We start from the raw sequence: 23,621 nt of genomic DNA, 5'->3' as shown, positions 1-23,621 counted from the left end.
CTGGAACTTGTAGTCAAGATCAGAGTTAATTTTAACCTGCTGTAGGCTCTGCTACGTACATTGCATTCAAATCTTTAATTACCTTACTAGGTCATGACGCTGAACATGTACAATTAATCCTCTCTTGAATTGCTGTACTGAGTTATGGCAAAGTTCCAACTCACAGCCTCTCACTCGTTTTATTGGAGATGGTGCTGCTTCCCACGACAGGGCTGCCCTGTCAGTTTTTCCCATCAAAAGTGCCCAAAGCAATGGAAGCACACTCGACTTTCAAGAGAAACCTCATGGTTTATTTTCAAGGAAAGACATGTTACAGCATTCATGCAGAATTTAAGTCCGACGCGTTTCGAGGCTCCTGCCTCTCAGTCATGGATCATTAAAATGCACTTCGCCATTGGCTCTGACAACCTGCTTCATTAAAGTGCCCCCAGTGGGCCTAATTCATTACATCAGTCTCTCAATGCAGGCTGGAACTTGTAGTCAAGATCAGAGTTAATTTTAACCTGCAGTAGGCTCTGCTACCTACATTGCATTCGAATCCTTTATTACCTTAGTAGGTCATGACGCTGAACATGTACAATTAATCCTCTCTTGAAGTGCTGTACTGAATTATGGCAAAGTTTCAACTCACAGCCTCTCACTCATGTTATTGGAGATGGTGCCGCTTCCCACGACAGGGCTGCCGTGTCAGTATTTTCCATCAAAAGTGCCCAAAGCAATAGAAGCACACTCGACTTTCAAGACAAACCTCATGGTTTATTTCCAAGGAAAGACATGTTACAGCATTCATGCAGAATTTAAATCCGACGCGTTTCGAGTCATGGATCATTAAAATGCACTTCGCCGATTGCTCTGACAACCTGCTTCATTTAAATGCCCCCAGTGGGCCTCATTCATTACGTCAGTCTCTCAATACAGGCTGGAACTTGTAGTGAAGATCAGAGTTCATTTTAACCTGCTGTAGGCTCTGCTACATACATTGCATTCAAATCCTTTAATACCTTAGTAGGTCATGATGCTGAACATGTACAGTTAATCCTCTCTTGAAGTGCTGTACTGAGTTATGGCAAAGTTCCAACTCACAGCCTCTCACTCGTGTTATTCGAGATGGTGTCGATTCCCACGACAGGGCTGCCGTGTCAGTATTTTCCATCAAAAGTGCCCAAAGCAATGGAAGCACACTCGACTTTCAAGAGAAACCTCATGGTTTATTTGCAAGGAAAGACATGTTACAGCATTCATGCAGAATTCAAATTGGACGCATTTCAATGCTCCTGCCTCTTAGTCATAGATCATTAAAATGCACTTGGCCGATGGCTCTGACAACCTGATTCATTTAAATGCCCCCAGTGGGCCTCATTCATTACGTCAGTCTCTCAATGCAGGCTGGAACTTGTAGTCAAGATCAGAGTTAATTTTAACCTGCAGTAGGCTCTGCTATGTACATTGCATTCAAATCCTTTATTACCTTAGTAGGTCATGACGCTGAACATGTACAATGAATCCTCTCTTGAAGTGCTGTACTGAGTTATGGCAAAGTTCCAACTCACAGCCTCTCACTCGTGTTATTGGAGAAGGTGCCGCTTCCCAGGACAGGGCTGCCGTGTCAGTATTTTCCATCAAAAGTGCCCAAAGCAATGGAAGCACACTCGACTTTCAAGAGAATCCTAATGGTTTATTTCCAAGGAAAGACATGTTACAGCATTCATGTAGAATTTAAATCCGACGCGTTTCGAGGCTCCCGCCTCTTAGTCATGGATCATTAAAATGCACTTCGCCGATGGCTCTGACAACCTGCTTCATTTAAATGCCCCCAGTGGGCCTCATTCATTACGTCAGTCTCTCAATGCATGCTGGAACTTGTAGTCAAGATCAGAGTTAATTTTACCCTGCAGTAGGCTCTGCTACGTACATATGCATTCAAATCCTTTATTACCTTAGTAGGTCATGGCGCTGAACATGTACAATTAATCCTCTCTTGAAGTGCTGTACTGAGTTATGGCAAAGTTCCAACTCACAGCCTCTCACTCGTGTTATTGGAGATGGTGCTGCTTCCCACGACCGGGCTGCCCTGTCAGTATTTTCCATCAAAAGTGCCCAAAGCAATGGAAGCACACTCAACTTTCAAGAGAAACCTCATGGTTTATTTGCAAGGAAAGACATGTTACAGCATTCATGCAGAATTCAAATTGGACGCATTTCAATGCTCCTGCCTCTTAGTCATAGATCATTAAAATGCACTTGGCCGGTGGCTCTGACAACCTGATTCATTTAAATGCCCCCAGTGGGCCTCATTCATTACGTCAGTCTCTCAATGCATGCTGGAACTTGTAGTCAAGATCAGAGTTAATTTTACCCTGCAGTAGGCTCTGCTACGTACATATGCATTCAAATCCTTTGTTACCTTAGTAGGTCATGACGCTGAACATGTACAATTAATCCTCTCTTGAAGTGCTGTACTGAGTTATGGCAAAGTTCCAACTCACAGCCTCTCACTCGTGTTATTGGAGATGGTGCTGCTTCCCACGACCGGGCTGCCCTGTCAGTATTTTCCATCAAAAGTGCCCAAAGCAATGGAAGCACACTCGACTTTCAAGACAAACCACATGGTTTATTTCCAAGGAAAGACATGTTACAGCATTCATGCAGAATTTAAATCCGACGCGTTTCGAGGCTCCTGCCTCTTGGTCATGGATCATTAAAATGCACTTCGCCGATGGCTCTGACAACCTGCTTCATTTAAATGCCCCCAGTGGGCCTCATTTATTACGTCAGTCTCTCAATGCAGGCTGGAACTTGTAGTCAAGATCAGAGTTAATTTTAACCTGCAGTAGGCTCTGCTACGTACATTGCATTCAAATCCTTTATTACCTTAGTAGGTCATGACACTGAACATGTACAATTAATCCTCTCTTGAAGTGCTGTACTGAGTTATGGCAAAGTTCCAACTCACAGCCTCTCACTCGTGTTATTGGAGATCGTGCCTCTTCCCACGACAGGGCTGCTGTGTCAGTATTTTCCATCAAAAGTGCCCAAAGCAATGGAAGCACACTCGACTTTCAAGAGAAACCTCATGGTTTATTTCCAAGGAAAGACATGTTACAGCATTCATGCAGAATATAAATCTGACGCGTTTCGAGGCTCCTGCCTCTTTGTCATGGATCATTAAAATGCACTTTGCCGATGGCTCTGACAACCTGCTTCATTTAAATGCCCCCAGTGGGCCTCATTCATTACGTCAGTCTCTCAATGCAGGCTGGAACTTGTATTCAAGATCAGAGTTAATTTTAACCTGCAGTAGGCTCTTCTACGTACATTGCATTCAAATCCTTTATTACCTTAGTAGGTCATGACGCTGAACATGTACAATTAATCCTCTCTTGAAGTGCTGTACTGAGTTATGGCAAAGTTCCAACTCACAGCCACTCACTCGTGTTATTGGAGATGGTGCCGCTTCCAGCGACAGGGCTGCTGTGTCAGTATTTTCCATCAAAAGTGCCCAAAGCAATGGAAGCACACTCGACTTTCAAGAGAAACCTCATGGTTTATTTCCAAGGAAAGACATGTTACAGCATTCGTGCAGAATTTAAATCCGACGCGTTTCGACGCTCCTGCCTGAAGGGATTATTTAGTAGGTGCGTGACTGACTGTATAAGTGAGTGATTGAACGTGTCTTAGTGAATGCATGGGTTAGTGACTAAACTGTGTGAAAGTCTCTATTAGTCTCTCAATTGCTGTGTAAGCAACTGCATGGGTTGCTGAATAGCTACATGAGTGTCTATATGGGTTATTGATTTGTTGTCTGAGTATCTGTATGGGTCCCTGAGTGTCTGTGTGGCTGGGTGGGGGGGGGGGGTGTATGAGTCTGTGCATAAATGTCTGAGTGGGTGATTCACTTGTTGTATGGATTCAAAAGTGCATCTGGGAAGGGCTGTATGGGTGAGTTAGTGTGTGTATGGGGGTGTTGGTGAGTGAATGAATGTGTTAGTGGTATATCTGTGACTAACTACATATATTTTAAGGCACTATATGTGAGTGTTGGAGTATACATGAGAGTAAGTTATTTGAAGAGTTGGTGTATAAATAAGTGTCTGCTTCTATCAGTGATTGTATAAGACACTAAATATGTGTTAGTATCTGTATAAATAAGTAATGTGGTATGTCTATAAAGAACGGAGTTGGTGTGTATAACTGTATACATGAGTAAATGGGTATGTGATTGATTCTTTGCATTACTGACTAGGTGTGTGAGTAACTCTATGGATGAGTGGTGGAGTGTGACTTTTTTAAATGCAAACTCCTAACTATAGTGTCTGTAAAACCTATGGTTTTTTCAGTGAATATATATATAGGTGGCCTCTGCTCTCTCGCAAGAAGGAGTTTTGGTGGAGATATATATATATATATATATATATATATATATATATATATATATATATATATATATATATGTGTATATATATATATATATATATATATATATATATATATATATATACAGGTGTAGAGTGATGCTACACTGTACCTCACTCCACTTATACCACTCCACTGTAAATCACTCCACTCTATGTCATCCCACTGTATGCCACTTGAGTCTATGCCACTCCACTCTGCACCACTCAAGTCTCTGTTATTCCACTGTACGCCCCTCCACTGTACCGCATTGCACTCTATGGCACTCCAGTATACAATATTTTATTGTACACAACTACACTCTATGCCAGTCCAATTTATGCTATTCCACTCTTCCAAGTCCACTGTATGCCACTCCACTCTACGCTATCCACTGTACGTCACTCCACTCTACAGCACTCCACTGTGCGCTATTCCACTCTATACCACTCCAGTATATACCAATCCAGTCCATGCAACTCAACTCCACTCTATGTCACTCTCGCTATTCCACTAGATGCAACTCCACTCTATGCCACTCCATATTACGCCACTCCACTCTATACCACTTGCTGTATGTCACTACACCCTATGCCACTCCACTGTATGCTATTTGACTGTATGCCACTCCACTCCGCCATTTCACTGTAAACCACTCTACTGCATGCTATTCCGCTGCCCGCCATTCTACTGTATGCCACACGACTCTATGTTACTCCAGTCTACACCACTCCACTCTATGCCACACACCATTGTATGCAACTACACGTTACATCACTCTGCTTTATGCTATTCCACTCCACGCTACTCCACTCTGTCACTCCACTCTATGCTATTCCAGTCTATGCCACTCCATTCTGCACCACTCCACTCTATGCCACTTCACTCTACCCACTCCAGTGTACACCACTCCACGTTGCACCTATCCACTGTTTTCTATTACACTCTATGTCAAACCAGTCTACAGCACTCCATTCACCGCTATTCCATTGTATGCAACTCCACTCTACTCAATAAAACCACAACCCGCTATGGAACTAAAAACGCAGAATTCAAATAAAAAAGATATTAATAACTACTAAAAATAATCAATTCATTTAATATAATTAAATTACTTTCCACCTTACTCCCCTATAAACCTACAACCCGCTACAGTACTAAAATCGCAAAAATCTAAAAAAAAATTCATAACCACTATATAATTTAACAACAAATCAAATTACAAATCTTATACAAAAAATACATCACATACATATAAAATATATACTAAAATATATAACATTAATACAAAAAATCTATATTTTCCCCTATATTTTTGCAAACAATATTTTACACTTCGATATTTTTAACATCAATATTATTTACCTAAATTCGATATTCTTGACCACGAGAATTTGTCTGTCGATATTTCTGACCCACAATATTTTTAACTCAATATATGTGTAAATCGATATTTTTGATTTGATATTCTGTCTCTGCACCAGCTTGAGGTTTCTCTGTACAAACACCACTTTGAGGTTTAGTGAGACATTGCAAATCGTAACGTACCAGACACCACTACACCAGGTATTCATGTCAATCGGGCTCTATTGGTGAATACGTTTTAGGATGTAATAGTACAATCATAATGTAAACCCGATGAAAGAGTTCCTTCCTGTATTTGTAATTCTAGTTTATTCATTGATTATGTTTTCAGTTCTCCTGAAGAAGGGATTGTTTATACGAAATGCATTGGGACCGTTGTTGAGAGAAGATGGATGCTGTCCACATATTGAATATTGAAAATATCATGTGATAACATTGAATTTGTAGTTACTGAAGGTATCTGATGATACACAAATTATGATTGTTTAACAGCGGAGAGGGATCCGCAGAAATTAAAACAACAATATGCAACTAGACTAATAAAGCATGTGAAAGTACATACAATATAGCAGAAATATTGGTTTAATTTTGTGTGATTTGGTTTGAACAATTAAGGTAGCTGTGAGGCCAGGTGTCAAGTACAGTGTTCCACTTGCAATATATTTATTAGTTTACATGAGGCAGGCAACCTCATTCCTGACATGCACGCTAAACGGACAACACTATTGCCAAGCATCTGAGCAATAATAATATTGTGTAGAAATTAAGGTGTGCGCAACAACTTCCTTTCATGATTTATGACAGTCTGCCACCCGGTGGTACTGTTTGTGTAATTTAGAGATGAGCAGAACAAAAGTTGTTTTTTAATCCAAAATACATTAAAAACGACGACTACCTGCCGCCCAAGCCATTCTAATAGCTTTGTGGGCCTGCAATAGTCTGAACTGGCACACTTGTAGGAGTGTGCTGGTTACTAGTTGTGTATGTTGATGCTGGCGTTGGCAGCGCTGGCACGGACAATGTGTGATGCAAGCTGCAGTGGCCTCCTGGGCCCTGACACTTATTTTTTTACAAACTAAACACTGCAAGTATCTCAACTCTACTGTGCAGGAAATATGTGTGCCAGAATAGTAAAGACAACACCCTGTTGCACAAAAAATGCGCAACTGAGTAAGCTCAGTTAATGGATAAAACTTGTCGATCTACAGACAAACAAGAAGTTCACCGTGAAATTGCACTCGCTAATATAAACTATGCACAACCCCAAAAAAGTATTCAGGAAATAATAATTTGTATTAATGTATAGTAAATAAACCCAAATAAGTCTACCTCAGCAATTTTTATAGAATTTAGCTAAAATGTATTATGAGGTCGGCTAAAATTACTAGCTAAAGTAGTCTTCTATAAAAATATAAAAATCATCCCAAAACAGAATCGCAAATAGTTTAAAAAAATATTTGCATGTCTCTCGATACAGATCTTGCCTGCACTGAGCATTATGACTCATAGATCCTTAAACCAAAATGTACCTTTCAGAAAAATCATCTTCCCATTCCACTTCTAAAAATAAAAGCTGAATTGATTTGTCTCCTACAGCAGTTTGGTTCATTGAAAATTGGCAAGCTGTGCAATTCATTTTATCTCTGTTGCTTAGCAACATCCCCACGGTGAAGTGCACAAAATGTCATATTAAGATGTCTCTATTGGTTTGACTCGATGAGAGGGATGAAATAAACCGCAAGCTGTAATTTATGCAAGTAATCATGTAAACGCAAATGTAGTTTATTAACATTTAACACCACATGGTCATACTGGCGGATTACGTATTAGAACGCCCAATGTGTCAATAGGGTTGCTTTTTTCAACAAAAGAAGTTTTCAGAATTCAACAGGTGACAGTCCAAAGCACGTACGAATCAGACGCATGACTTTACAAAAAAGGTTTATGTTGTCCGACGATCCCAGCTTGATGAACCTCTATTTTCCAAAATTGTGAAAGCTAATTCCATGAAATTTGGCAGACAATTAGGCAAAAATAAACTAAAAAAAGACAAGAGGTTTTAATGAAGTCACACCAAATAGCAACAAGCATTTGCAATGCAATAGGCCTCGCATTTACACAAGTCTGAGCTATTGGCATTGAAATGACAATGCATTTAATTTATGTTTCGGTTTTAAAAACATAAATAAAAGGCATTGTCATGTACAATGCCAATAGCTTAAACTTGCGTAAATGCGAGACCTATTGCATTGCAAATGCTTGTTTTCTGTTTTTGTTGCACGATTTTCCTTGGCTGGGGAAGCGAGGAGGGGGAATGGTCTGGTCTGTAAATCCACACTCGCTGGCCGGCGCCGTGCAGAAACAAAAGCGTATGTTGAAGCATTGCGCTTCCCCCGGCTTCTTAAATCTAAGTTGAAAGCATTGCTATTTAATAACAAAGGCCCTAAAAATGACAAAATAATGAAGTAAAACTATCACAAAATGTGTCGCATAATGCCACAAAATTGAATACACGTCACTATTCTTAAATAATAAATGTAAACACATTTAGAATATGGGCCACTGTGCCTGTGACCTGGCCAAAGAGGGCATGAAAGAGCTGAAACTGGATCACGAATCCAAAGCTGTTCCGAACATGGGCCCCCAAATTACATTTGACCCAAGGCCCCCGAAATTCTTAAGATGTAGTTGGGCTGTACTGTGCTCCTTTACTCTTGTGATGGTAGCGTGAAATCACAGGACAATTACCCGGCGGACCAAGGGGTAATTTTCACTGGCAGTCAACACGCTCACTGCATTTTGACCTTTAAATGAATCACTGTATATCCTCATGAATGGGCACTGCATGAGTAATCACACACGACATAGGCATGTACCCTCATATGCCATTAGGATAACTGCGTCACACGCGCCATAATAATTTCCGGATTCTTCAATGGGCTAATTACCTCCGCATACGTATTTAATCGGTCACAATCGGCAATCTGCTAAACATGTTTTCTGGAATTGAGAGACCAAGATCAGTATTGAGACCCGACCCCCCGTTTTTTCCCCCGGGCTACTGCCAGGGCTATCTAGACCAGGATCTCTTCCCACCGGCTGGTGTAGAAGAAACCATAAATTAAAAGGTAGAATGAGACCCGAATTTCACCCAACCAATGATTAACTAGTGTATCTTCCGGTTGCATGGGTACTAAAAATGTCCACCATACTGTGTTTCAGAAGCGGTGATTACACATCACGAGGAGTTCTTGTCGGCTGACAAGCAACCCCACCTACTAAGAAGCACTAGATGACTGATACATCTATTAAGAAGGTGAGCCAAATCACGCCGCTTCCCTCAATTACGTTCAAACACTGACCCACACAAGTTTCTTACCCATGTCATTTACAATTATAGGCTGTCCTATCCCCTCCCAGTCCTGATGAAGATCCGCTCTTGATGCGCATAAATCAGCACATCACCAATAGGGTCGAAACGTCGACGTACTTTACTACACATCCAACTGTACATAGTCCAAAAGAACAACATAACTAATTGACTTTCTGAAGAGTATGGTGTTTTTACAGTGGATTAATTGAAGAAAAGTGCTTCATTTTCATATATAAATGTTGTCTCACCTCTCACAATCAGTCACAAGTCACTACTCACACCCCCTGTGTATTTTTAATATACTTTTGTATAATAGACAGCACCCCTAAAAATGTATATAAGTATAATCTAAGAGCAATCTGAATACAAAAATTATTTTTCTTTCAATTTTGAGTCCAGTGTTTTTGTTATTGTATTGGCTTGTTTGAATCAAGCAGATGTCATATAAAAGTATTGCATTTATTGCAATTGTAAATTGATATACTATGGATTCTGAGCAATTGAGCAGAAAACTCCTTCAGCACTTGACTCTCAATGGTAGCGCAGGCCGAGATTCCAAGGCTTTTTGAGGAGGAGGTAGGGACGGGGGTGGAGTGAAAACAGGCTCACAATTTAAAAAAAGTTTAATAGAAGCAATGAATGATTGCCCAGTTAAATACTTCCTTTTATGACAATAGGAGTATTATTATCCAGTCCCATGAGTCCCAATTCCCTCTCACTAGCAGTATCGATTATCGATTATTTCTCTTTCATTGTAAGCAACATTCAGATTAGACTCCACTAGCCATCCTACTTCGACTCTGTTACAAAAGTCAAAAGTGTTCCATAACTGCGGACCTATCTGGCAGACAAGCTCCTCTGGAGCCTTCTGGCCCTTCCCTCTATCTTACTTGCATCAGCAACGATTATCCAATTGGAGTCTGTTAGAAATGGGGGTCTCTAGTTGGCAAGGGCTTGCACCTTTGTCCAAGTAGGGACCCTTCTTCCTAGTCAGGATAAGGGAGTTACACTCCTAAAATAACCCCTGCTCACCCCCTTGGTAGCTTGGCACCAGCAGTCAAGCTAATCTTAGAGGCAGTGTGTAAAGCATTTGCACATAACCAACAGTAATACAGTGTAAGCACTACAAAAGAACACCACACCAGTTTAGAAAAATATCCAATATTTTTATATACTCAAGACAAGGTCAAATAAGGTTAAAAATCCACAATACAGTGCTTTTAAAAATAGATAGTTCGCAAGATGTCTTTAAATTGCCAAAATACTTTGAAAACACAGTTTATACGCGTCGGTAGCTCGGTCCGAGCCTACCGCGATGCTGAAAACAACAGAGTCTCGCAGTTTCAGCTGACCGCGTCAGTACGGGCCAGCAACAGTGTGAACAGACTTGTTAACAGTACCTTTCTTAGTGCTGCTCACATGGAGGTGAGGGTCGGTCTAGGGATCCATTACGGTTGCGATGCAAAGTGGAAGTGGTGCAAGGTGCGATGTCCTCTCGATGCGGTGCGAGCAGCGGCTCGGTGACGATCGTCCAGACGGCATTGATGAGACCAAGGCTTGGGATGCAGGGCGAGACGGTGCTCCATGCGGTGCTGTCAGGTTGCGGTGCTGGTGACAGAGCAGGTTGTGACGTCTGTCGCGGTTATGGTGCAAAGTGGAAGCAGTGCAGGGCGCTGTGTCCTCTTGATTCGGTGCAGGCAGCGGCTTGGTGACAATTGTGCAGACAGTGTCAGTGAGACCAAGGCATGCGGTGCAGGGCGGGATGGTGCACAATGCGGTGCTGGCAGGTTGCGATGCAAGCGACAGAGTTGGTTGGCAGGAATTGGCGCTGGCGGAGCCGGACAGCTGTGTGCAACGAAGCGGTCACGGGTGTCGAGCCAGCAGCGATCGTGTCAGTGAGAGCAGGCCAATGAAGTGAAGCGAGGAGGTATGGGCTGCGGTGCCTCTCGATGCGGTGCAGGCAGCGGCTCGGTGACAATCATGCAGATGGCGTCAGTGAGCCCAAGGCTTGCGGTGCAGGGTGAAATGGTGTGGCCTGCATTGCCTTCAGGACACAAGGCCAGCGACTGAGTCAGTGACAGAGTCGGTTGTGGTTCCCTCTTTTCTGTGGCAACTGATACAGCGGTTCAAGGAATGGTACCCAGAGGTTGGTGAAGTCTTTGCAGTCCCTGAGACTTCTTAACAGGAGACCCGTTCGGTTTCAGGCCCTTGGAGATACTCAGCACAAGTAGAGAAAGTTCAGTCCAGTCCTTTCACTGCCCAAGGCAGAAACAGCAGCTGCAGGCCAACCCAACAAAGCAACAACAAAGCAAAGGGGCAGTACTCCTCCTGGCAGCTCTTCCAGCTCTTCTTCTTGGCAGGTTCCTTGATTCTAGCGAGTTCTAAAGTCTTGGGGTCTGGGCCCCAATATTTATATCAGCAATTCCTTTGTCCTCTGAAGGCAGGGGGCCTGTACCTAGTTTAGACCAGTTTGGGGTGCATTCTGCCAGTGTGCACCTTCTTCCTTTGTCAGTATGGGCCAGGGTCCTCAGACGCACCACAGGAGGTGGAGCCAGCATTGTGGAAGGCAGGCACAGCCCTATTCAGACCCAGGTGCTGCTCCTCCCACCCATCTATGTGCAGATAGGTCTATTCAGCCCAGTGCTGGCTCACCCTGTTTCCTGGAGTCTCCCCAGCACACAGTCACTCACAAACCAGACAGACACTACACAAGCTAGCAAAGGCAGGCTGGATGGTAAGGTCAGAAAATAACTTCTAAAAGTGGTATTTTCAAACACAGAATGTTAAAACCAACTTCACTAAATGATGTATTTTATCATTCTAAGTTCAGGTATACTAAACTTGAATTTCTACCATGTTCCCTGAGTCAGTTAGGATTATAGGATGTTATAATCAAACTGCCCACTCTGACCTATGGGGAACAGGTAGCCTTGCAATAGTGAAAAACAAAGTAGGCTGTAAATCACTACCAGGACATGCCACACACACAAGGGCATGTGCACATACAATGCACCCTGCCCATGGGGGTACCTTGCCTTAGGGGTGACTCACATGTAGAAAAGGGAAGGTTTAGGGACTTGCAAGTGGGTGCACTTGCCAAGTCGACATGGCAGCCCCAGGCTGCACACAAGCTCTGCAATGGCAGGCCAGAGTTACACTTTATGGGCTGTTTGCAAGGGTGGCACAATCCAGTGCTGCAGCCCACCAACAGCATTTGATTTATAGGCCCTGGCATTCGCAGTGCACTTTACTAGGGACTGACACATGCATCAAATAAGCCAATCATGGAAATACCAATCCATAACACATTTTATAACACGCGCACTTGCACTTTACCACTGGACAGCAGTGAGGAAAGTGCGCAGAATGATTACACCAGCAAAAACAGTGTCAAAACCGGGAGGTCAGAAAGTAAAAAGTCAGGGGAAACACGCCAAAAGATGCCAAGTCTAGCACATGTCCCCCCCAGCTGAAAGTAGGGAGAACTACCCAACCTCCTGGGAGTTCTCTTCACTAAGGCGGAAAAACCTGGACAGACCATCTGCGTTGGTGAGTTCTGTGCCAGGGCGGTGCTCCACCGTAAAGTCAATTCCCTGTAGGGAGATGGACCACCTCAGCAGTTTTGGATTCTCACCCCTCATCTGCATTAACCATCTGAGGGGCCTATGGTCTGTCTGAATTCGGAAGTGAGTCCCAAACAGGTATGGTCTCAGCTTCTTTAGTGCCAAGACCACAGCGAAAGCTTTCCTTTCTATTGCACTCCACCTCTGTTCCCTGGGCAGTAGTTCCATGCTAAGGAAGACTACAGGCTGATCTAGGCCCTCTTCGTTCAGTTCTGAGAGCCCCCCTCCCACACCATGATCTAAAGGCGTCAGTCTGCATGACAAATTCCTTGGAGAAGTCTGGTGCCTTGAGCACGGGCTCCGTGCACATGACTGCCTTCAGGCCATCAAAAGCTTTCTGGCAGGGCTCAGTCCAGATCACCTTCCTGGGCTGCTTCCTGAAGTCAGCTCTGTTAAGGGGGCAACAATGGTGCCATAGCCCTTAACAAATCTCCTATAGTAGCCGGTGAAACCTAAGAAGGCTTCCGCCTCTGTCTGGGTCTTGGGGGGCTCCCAGGCCAGGATGGTGTCAATCTTGGGTTGTAGGTGCACCACTTGGCCGTTTCCTACCTGGTGTCCCAAGTACACCATAGAACCCTGCCCGATCTGGCACTTACTTGATAGTGAGGCCTGCTTGATAGTGAGGCCTGCCCCTTGCAGTGCCCTTACCGACGTGCTGTAAATGTTCTTCCCAGCTGGAAATCAACACAGCAATGTCATCCAGGTAGGCGGCACTGAAATCCTCCAGCCCAGCCAACACCTGGTTGACCAACCTCTGAAAGGTGGCAGGGGCATTCTTCAACCCAAAGGGCATCACCCGGAACTGGTAATGACTATCTGGTGCTGAGAATGCTAACCTCTCCTTGGCCCCATTGGTTAAGGCAATCTGCCAGTACCCGGACGTTAATTCAAAGGTGCAGAGGAACCGGGCAGCTTCCAACCGATCAATGAGCTCATCAGCTCTGGGGATGGGGTGCGCGTCAGTCCTGATGACGGCATTGAGCCCACGTTAGTCCACACAAAACTGTAGTACTGGAGCGGCACTGGGTGCAGCAGCCTTTGGGACCAAGACCACTGGGCTGGCCCAAGGACTGTTGGAGTGCTCAATCACCCCTAACGCCAACATCTTAGAGACCTCCTCCTTGATGCTGGCCCTGACCCAGTCAATCAACCTGTAAATCTTGTGCTTTATAGGAGGGCTGTCACCAGTGTCCACATCATGGGTACACCAGTGAGTAACACCAGGGGTCAGAGAGAACAGTGGGGGGAACTGTCCCAACAACTGGCGACAGTCCCCCTGCTGTTCTGGAGTCAGTGTAGGGGAGAGGATCACACCCTCCACTGATCCATCATGCTCCTTGGTAGATAGGAGGTCAGGGAGAGGCTCACTCGCCACTTCCATCCCATCATCTGTCGTCAGGAGCATACTCACTTCGGACCTCTCGAAGTGGGGCTTGAGGCGGGTCACATGGAGGATCCTCAAATGGTTCCTTGGAGTCTGCGAATCCACCAGATAGGTGTCATTACTTTTGCGCTCCACCACCTCAAATGGTCGAGTACACTTGTCCTGCAAGGCACAAGGTTCCACTGGGGTCATTACCAACATTTTTTGCCCAGGTTGAAATTCGACCAGAGTGGCATTCTGGTCATACCACTTCTTTATTTCTTCCTGGCTTGCTTCCAGGTTCGCCTGAGCGAGTTTCCTGAAGCAGGCAGTTTGGTTTCTGAAGCCCAGCATGTAACTAAACACATCCTGGGGAGGTTTCCTGGGAGCTGCTTCCCAGCCTTCCTTTACCAAACACAGAGGTCCTCTGACAGGGTGGACGTAAAGGAGCTCAAAGGGGCTGTACCCAAGTGACTTCTAAGGCACCTCCCTGTATGCAAAGAGAAGGCATGGCAAGAGGACAACCCACTTACGCCTCATAGGTTCTGTTAGACCCATGATCATGCCTTTTAAGGTCTGGTTGAATCTCTCCACCAGACCGTTTCCTTGGGGGTGGTAAGAAGTGGTGAACTTGTAGGTTATACCACACTCCTTCCACAGGGATGTCATGTACTTGGATATTAAATTGGTCCCGCTGTCAGAAACTACCTCTGTGGGGAATCTTATATGGGAAAAGATCCCCATTCATGCCCAGCCCACCACTGGTGCCATTGTTGTCCTAAGAGGGATTGCCTCCTGGTACTGGGTGGCATTGACCACCAAGACCAGGATGAACCTGTTGCTCATGGCTGTCTTGGGATCCAGTGGCCCCACAATATCCATCCCTACCCTTTCAAAGGGTGTTCCAACATCAGGAAAAGGTTGGAGAGGAGGTGTGACCTTCCACCCACTCTTGCCACTTGCCTGGCAAGTTTGGCAAGAACTGCAGTGGTCATCTGACTGCCTTTGCATTCGGGGCCAAAAGAAGTGGGTGACAAGTCTGTCAAAGGTCTTGTCCTGCCCAAAATGTCCTGCCAAAGGCACGTCATGAGCCAGACTTAGTAGGAAGGTCCTGAAGCACTGGGGTACCACCAGCAGATGGTCTGACCCAAGCGCAGCAACCTTAGGCTCACTGTATAGGAGACCATTCTCCCAGTAGATCAGATGTGACCCGGACTGATCACCAGCTGCCTGGTCTGCAGCCTGCCACCGCAGAACCTCCAGAGTAGAGCACTCTTTCTGCTCCTTACAGAATTCCTCCCTGGTGGGACCCCCTTCTTGCTGCCAATGGGTCAGCTCAGAGATGTCCCCCAGTTCGGCTACCTGCTCCCCTGTAGGCACTGGGGCATCCCCCTCAAGGTCTGGCTCCTCCTGGTCCGTGGGAACTTCAGGGTCTAGTTTCCCATGCCCCCTGCCCTTTCTCTTGGCAGGGACTTGGGCCACTGTTTCAGGCTCCAAGTCCTTTTGATTGCCATTTCTGGTTGCCATTGACCGAGTAGACACGCATGCCCTCTCTGGCAACCCAAGCATTTCCAAGTGAGACTGAGCTCAACATCCTGCCATAAGGACTGCTCCAGGTCATTACCTAGCAAACAATCTACAGGCATGGTAGGGCGCACAACCACCCTCAAGGGACCTGATGCCCCCCTATTCAAAGGGAACCTGCACCACCATACATTGGCGCTCTGAGTTGTCCACAGCAATCACTTTGTGGAATACCCCTGGGACTACCTGCTTCTCAGAGACCTGGTGACACCGGACTGAGGTCACACTGGCTCCAGTATCTCTGAGAGCCTCTACCCTTTTCCCATTAATGGTCACCCAGGTGCTATATTTCCTTGTCTTAGGGGGCACCTGGTTTCCTGGGACCATCTCACTGTCCCCTAATGAGGCGAGGGTCATTTCTGCAGGATCCCCACCCTCCTGTGGGCACCCCTCCTCCCCAAGTGCTACACTAGCCAACAACTTGGTCTGTCTACCGGTGGGTGGCTGTGTCCCCTTTGGGCACCTGGGGTCCCCCTTCAAGTGACCCACCTGGTCACATGCAAAACAGTAGGCTTTCCTGTAGAGACCACTTTCTTCTTATCACCTGGGGGAAGGGAACCTTTACCCTGGGTATTAGTTTGGGGCCTTTTAGAGAACTCCTGTGCTTTACACTTGTCCCACCCCCTTTTCTGCTGGGGACCCTGCTCACCTTTAGCTGAGTCTCCGCCCAACGCTTTCTTGTGGACTCTGGTACTCACCCAGCGGTCTGCCTCCATAGCAAGATTCCTGGGGACAGTCAGCTTACTATCAACTAGGTGCTGGCACAGATCTGCAAAACATAGACTGGAAAAGTGCTATCAAATTGTAGAGCCCCTTAAAATCTGTCACATTACTGCCCTTCATGCAGCTATCCAGCAACCTACAGAACATATCTACACATTCCAACCAAGTGTTTTTCCTCAGACTTTTTACTGGACCTAAACTGATCCCTGTACTTTTCAGGGATGAGTCCACACTTAGTGAGGAGAGCGTCTCATATCAGCATAGGTGAGGTCCTGCCCCTTACCCAAAGCTATCACAGTATCCCTAACTTCTTCTGGAAAGAGAGGCCACAACCCTGCCCCCCCCCCCAGTTCCTCTCAGGGACTCCATTCATATGAATAGACGACTCGTACCCTGGAAACCACCTTTGTAAGTCATCCCCCTTTTTGTACTCTTTACCAACATTCTTGGGGATGTGTGCAATTCTGTCTGTCTGTACTGAAGAGTTGCTGCCACCATCTAAGCCGGTTCTACTCTTTAGCTCCAGCTCCTTGACAATCCTCTCATGATCCAATATCATCTTCCTTTCCTCCATGGCTATTCTTTTGTCTCCCCTCTCACTTTCTATTCTAAGATTCTCCAACTCAAACTTCCTTGCTTCTCGCCTGTCCTCCCGCTCCTCTGGGGACAAGCTAGCGCTGCCTTGCCTGGAGGGTTCCCCCTCCCAAAAGCACACCCACCCTAGGAACAGGCTCCTTCACCTCTCCACCAAGTTCACCAGATTTCCCACTAGCATGTCCGGATGCTACCCAGCCCCTCAGTGCCTTTTGTAGCTCCTCCTTCCTGGTGAGGCCTCTGACTTTCAGGTTTTAGGTTCTTGCAAATGGTTTTCCATTCCTTTACGTTGTAGGAGTCCAACCTATCTTCTTCAAAGGCAATTTCCATTGATGCAATTGATGATGCTCTAGATTCAGGAATGTTGAAGTAGCAAGTTCAAACTGCCAAGATCAAAAATAGATCAAAAGAAAAAAAAAACAAGTATGTGGTACGTAATGGTCCGCGATATGGCAGTAGTGCAAACCAATCACTATAATCAAGTGCAAAAACAAGTCCTATCCTCCCCACTGACAACCAATGTTAGAAATGGGGGTCTATAGTTGGCAAGGGCTTGCACCTTTATCCAAGTAGGGAACCTTCTTCCTAGTCAGGTTAAGGGATTTACACTCCTAAAATAACCCCTGCTCACCCCCTTGGTAGCTAGGCACGAGCAGTCAGGCTTTTCTTAGAGGCAGTGTGTAAAGCATTTGCGCATAACCAATAGTAATACAGTGTAATCACTACAAAAGGACACCAGGCCAGTTTAGAAAAATATCCAATATTTTTATATACTCAAGACAAGACCAATACTGTTAAAAATCCACAATGCAGTACTTTTAAAAATTGATAGTTTGCAAGATGTCTTTAAATTGCCAAAATACTTTGAAAACACAGTTCGTACGAGTCGGTAGCTCGGTCCGAGCCTACCGCGATGCTGAAAACAACAGAGTCTCGCAGTTTCAGCTGACCGCGTCAGTACGGGCCAGCAACAGCATGAACAAACTCTTTAACAGTACCTTTCTTAGAGCGGCTCAGACGGAGGTGCGAGTTGGTCTTGGGATCCATCGCGATTGCGATGCAAAGTGGAAGTGGTGCAAGGTGCGGTGTCCTCTCAATGCGGTGCGAGCAGCGGCTCGGTGATGATTGTCCAAACAGCATCGATGAGACCAAGGCTTGGGATGCAGGGCGAGACAGTGCTCGATGAAGTGCTGGCAGGTTGCGGTGCAGGTGACAGAGCCGGTCGTGATGTCTGTTGCGGTTACGGTGCAAAGTGGAAGCAGTGCAGGGCGCAGTGTCCTCTCGATGCAGTCCAGGCAGAGGCTTGTTGACAATTGTGCAGACAGTGAAGGTGAGACTAAAGCATGCGGTGCAGGGCGAGATGGTGCGCGATGTGGTGCTGGCAGGTTGCAATCCAAGCGACAGAGCCGGTTGGCGGGAATTGGGGCTGGTGGAGCTGGACTGCTGTGCTTAACGAGGCGGTCACAGGTGTCGATCCAGCGGCGATCGTGTCGGTGAGACCAGGCCAACGAAGTGAAGCGAGACGGTGAGGGCTGTGGTGCCTCTCGATGGGGTGCAGGCAGCAGCTCAGTGACGATTGTGCAGACGCCGTCAGTGAGACCAAGGCTTGTAGTGCAGGGCGAGATGGTGCGGCCTGCGGGGCCTGCAGGACACAAGGCCAGCGACCGAGTCGGTGACAGAGTCGGTCGCGGTTCCCTCTTCTTTGTGGCAACTGAAACAGCAGTTCCAGGAGTGGTACCCAGACGTTTGTGAAGTCTTTGCAGTCCCTGAGACTTATTAACAGAAGGCCAGCTCGGTTTTAGACACCTTGGAGATACTCAGCACAATTAGAGAAAGTTCAGCCAAGTCCTTTTACTGCCCAAGGCAGAGGCAGCAGCTGCAGGCCAACCCAACAAAGCAACAACACAGCAAAGGGGCAGCACTCCTCCTGGCAGCTCTTCCAGCTCTTCTTCTTGGCAGGTTCCATGATTCCAGCGAGTTCTAAAGTCTTGGGGTCTGGGCCCCAATGTTTATACCAGCAATTCCTTTGTCCTCTGAAGTCAAAGGGTCCTGTACCTAGTTCAAATCAGTTTTGGGTGCATTCTGCCAGTGTGCACATTCTTCCTTTGTTATTGTGGGCCTGGGTCCTCAGATGCATCACAGGAGGTGGAGCCAGCATTGTGGAAGGCAGCCACAACCCTATTCAGACCCAGATGCTACTCCTCCCACCCATCTATGTGCAGATAGGTCTATTCAGCCCTGTGCTGACTCACACTGTCTCCTGAGTCTCCCCAAGCCCCAGCCCCTGCCACTCACAAACCAGACAGACAATACACAAGCTAGCAGAGGCAGGCTGGATGGTTAGGTCAGAAAATACCTACTTTCTAAAAGTGGTATTTTCTAACACAGAATGTTAAAACCAACTTCACTAAAAGATGTATTTTATCATTCTGAGTTCAGGAATACTAAATTCAAATTTCTACCACGTTCCCTGAGTCAGTTAGAATCATAGGATGTTATAATCAAACTGCTCAATCTGGCCTATGGGAGACAGGTAGCCTTGCAATAGTGAAAAACAAAGTAAGCTGTAATTCACCATCAGGACATGCCACACACACCAGGGCATGTCCTACCTTTCACATACAATGCACTCTGGTACCTTGGGCCTACCGTAAGGGTGACTCACATATAGAAAAAGGAAGGTTTAGGGACTTGCAAGTGGGTGCACTTGCCAAGTCGACATTGCAGCCCCAGGCTGAACACAGGCCCTGCAGTGGCAGGCCAGAGTTACACTTTATGGGCTATTTGCATGGGTGGCACAATCCAGTGCTGCAGCCCACCAACAGCATTTGATGTATAGTCCCTAGCACTCGCAGTGCACTTTACTAGGGACTGACACACAAATCAAATAAGCCAATCATGGAAATACCAATCCATAACACATTTTATAACAGGAGCTCTTGCACTTTACCACTGGACAACAGTGAGGAAAATGCGCAGAATCATTACACCAGCAAAAAAAGTGTCAAAACCGGGAGGTCAGAAAGCATAAAGTCTGGGGAAACACGCCAAAAGATGCCAGGTCTAACATAATCTCTGAAAACGTCTCTTGTGTGTGTGAGGCGGTTGCAGTGGTTGCCTTGGGTGAGTCAGACACACGCAACTCTGCAAAGGCTTTGGCTGGGTGTCCTCAGTACTCCTCTGATCCCACAGTAAGTTTCCTTTGGTTTTCCCCACAGGGGAGGGGGATTTCAACAGCTTCTGATCCTCTTTCAGGCTCCAGCCTACATGAGTCACCATGGTAGCTTCTCACGATGAAGGTGTCCACCAGGCTACGTCCCTTGTCTTCCTTCAGTGGCCAACATCTGACATATAGTCTCACCACACCTGCTCCTGATTGGGGTGATGGCCAGATTGGCACAGCAGCTGGTTCCTTTTCATGGTGGCCACCTTACGCACTGCACACAGGTGATGGACTGATTGGTATGAAAAACTTCACAGCAGCCCCCTCTGGAAGAAGGAGTCACCAACTTATACACTGCCCACAGGCGATGGTCCACTTGCCATGGCAGTGATGATGACCATGACCAACTTCATGGCAGCCCCCTCTGGCATATGGAGTTAATGACATGGACCTGCACACAGCAACAACCCGATCGGAGCAGTAGCCTTTTCCTGACATCTTGGTACAGGGATCCACTGTACCAGGATTCCCCACTGGACCTTGCTCCCTCCAGTCCTTTCCTCTTCCTCAAAGAGCACACTGGTCTTGGCAAGGAAGCAGGCACTGGTGCTCCAGTTGCAGGTGGTCTTCGATGTCTGTGGGTGATGGCTCCTCACCACACTGGGAGACTGGCAGGCCTTAGTCTGGTAAAACCTTATCACATGGCCCTCTGACGGCTTGACAGTTGACCCTTTTGGGGCCCTTAAGCTCCCCCTCCTACAGTCCATTTCCAGGAAACTAATGTGATTTAGGGTCTGAGTCTTTGAAGTTCGTGTAGGGGGTGTGGTTTCTTTTGAAGTGCCCTTTCCTCTGCCCTGTCAATTCTCCAGACAGCTGTCTGCCACAGCAGGAACGGCTCCATATCTGATAGCTTCACAATACCGGCCATGAGAGTGACTAACGGTCCAACCTGGATGTCAGCCACAGTGATATGCGTATCGACAGTTACAGCTGGGCCCCAGCCGCACTCTTTATGATTCTCTTATGAGCCCCATCCCCTTCCTGAAATGTTCGCACGCCCTATTTCAATGGCCTCTCTCTGAATCAAAGAGCACCCATTGAAGCGTACGGGAGAGTCTGAGATCTGGCGTGTGTCCCACTCAGCTCACATGACTGTAGCAGCAATCCATAAATCTGTCTGGCTCCAGTCAGCCCTTGTTCCACCAAAATGGAAACCAGAATCTTCAATGTATTGTAGGAGCCACAGGCACACATACACCCAGCACATAGATATAAACCACACGCACTGCACAGTGCTACAAACTAACTTGATGTAGGCCAAGGGGAAATTAAGCACCCAGCAGCAGTGCTATTACATGAGTGAGCCTGTGGGCCTTACTCCAGTGACACAGGTAAAAAGACCTGTTCACTCCTACTGATCACACTGACCATCATGAGGGTAGTGTTTGGGCCTCCCTCTTGTTCCAATACGACCGCAATCCATGAGACAGGCTTATGTCATGGCCCACATACATGATTTGTGTTTACTCATGACAACAGAAATCACCACCATGAATCCAGAAATCTTGGCAGCTGGGCCACTCTGGGCAGGGCTACATGTCCATCGCCTTGCAAGTTACATACAAATTAGGCATGGCTGCATAATAAACAAGACTTACCTAAGATTGTGTGAAAGTCTAGGGGCTAGGAATTTAAAATTTTGATTTGTGATAATAGCTAACAGAGTGTGCAAGATTGACAAAACATCTTATGACCAGTCTATCATTAGTAGTGCTAACAACAAAAACTGAAATGTAGCAAAAAGGAAATCTATCATTCTGATGTTTAGAGAGCTACTTGTAGTGAGCAACATTGCAAGGTCATCCGGCCAAGCATAAAGCTAATGTGAAAGGAAGCATATTTTTGAGAAAAAGTTGCCTTTTGGACATATCTCTAACTGAGGCATTGTTCATAGACTGAGGCAAATGCAAGAGGCTGCACATCGACTCCCCCTCTCTATATAAAAAATAATTGGAGAGAAAGATATAGAGATCAAGGAATGTGTGAGGGGCAGACACGAAGACTAGTTGCTTGGAAGAAAATGCTGGTGATCCGATATCTGGATGCAGACCTGAAAGGTGCATAGCGGTCTTCGGGATAATACATGGCTTGATACAAAGTAGTGAGGAAAATAACTCATCAGCCAATACCATTTTTAGGTGGCTGATCATAATTTAGATATGAAAGTAAGTTAGAGGTTAAACAAATTATTACAGATAGTACGAATATGTGATATAAGATTCATCTTGTTTCATAATATGACTGCTGAGATAAAATAACAGTTTTCATTACTCTGATACACCATCATCATCATCATAATAAACTTTATTTAGTTTTACATTGTGTACACCATACAAGTCACAATAATTAAACACAATTCTTAAATGCATACATTAAAAATATAAAATTCATATCTTTAAAACATATAAAAAGTACTACAAATGCAGTAGTTAAATGATACAGTTTCACATAAAAGGCACATAATGACATATCTAAAACTATAGGTGCCACCTCCCCATAAACGGCTAATATTCAAGGCAAGCCCTAGTTCTCATCAGTGATTTCAAGTACCCTACAATAATGATTATACAATCAGGTTTCAACAGCTGAAAGTACAAGAGTGCTGGGCGCACCTGATTAATATGAAGCCTCTTTAAAAGGGGGAGTAAATAATGTCTCCGGGGCACATCATAATGTTTGCAGAGGAACATAAAGTGAAGCAAATCCTGTGGAGACAGGTTGTCGCAGCCACAGGGTGCTAACACCTGACCTCTGCTACACCCTTTAAGCAACGCAATTAAAAGATGAAAAAAGTCAAGTCAGAACCTAGTCAGTAAAAACCGCTCATAGGTAGTCAATGTCCCCAGAAGACATGGCTCTGTTAATGGATGAGTTTTAATGGTCAGAAATTTGCAAACACTAGGTTTGCACAGTTTCTGGTCATCTCTTTCCAGCTTCCTTCTAGAGATAAAAGCATCTTTAACAAAATCAACATCCTTTTTTGTAACCGTTGAGGGTTTTGAAAAGACTTCATGGCGGCCCAGCTCTGAGAAGTGACTTTTAATGTACCTCAGCTAGGGAATTCTGGACATATGATCCAGCGACATACAGTCCATCATGATCTGCTGGGTATGTTTTAATTCTTTGTTGAGCCAGCACTTGAGCCAGAACACTAGAGGGTGCAAAGCAACAGTATCACATAAAAAGGGGGTCTCCAGTTCTTCATGAGCTATCAGATTCGATAAGCCAGTTGGCATTCCCAGCAGGCCATTCAAAAAACATTTTTCTACCACCTGCAACGAATCTGCCGTGGTGAACCCCCACACTTCGCTGCCATAACTTGCAGTCGATACACCCTTTGCCTGGTAGATTTTCAGCATCGCTGCAATTGGATGCTTGCCC

This window comes from Lissotriton helveticus, chromosome 3_1 (assembly GCF_964261635.1).
Source record: "Lissotriton helveticus chromosome 3_1, aLisHel1.1, whole genome shotgun sequence".
NCBI classification, from domain to species: domain Eukaryota; kingdom Metazoa; phylum Chordata; class Amphibia; order Caudata; family Salamandridae; genus Lissotriton; species Lissotriton helveticus.
The sequence above is the reverse complement of the archived record's forward strand: the minus strand, read 5'-3'. Positions refer to the sequence as shown.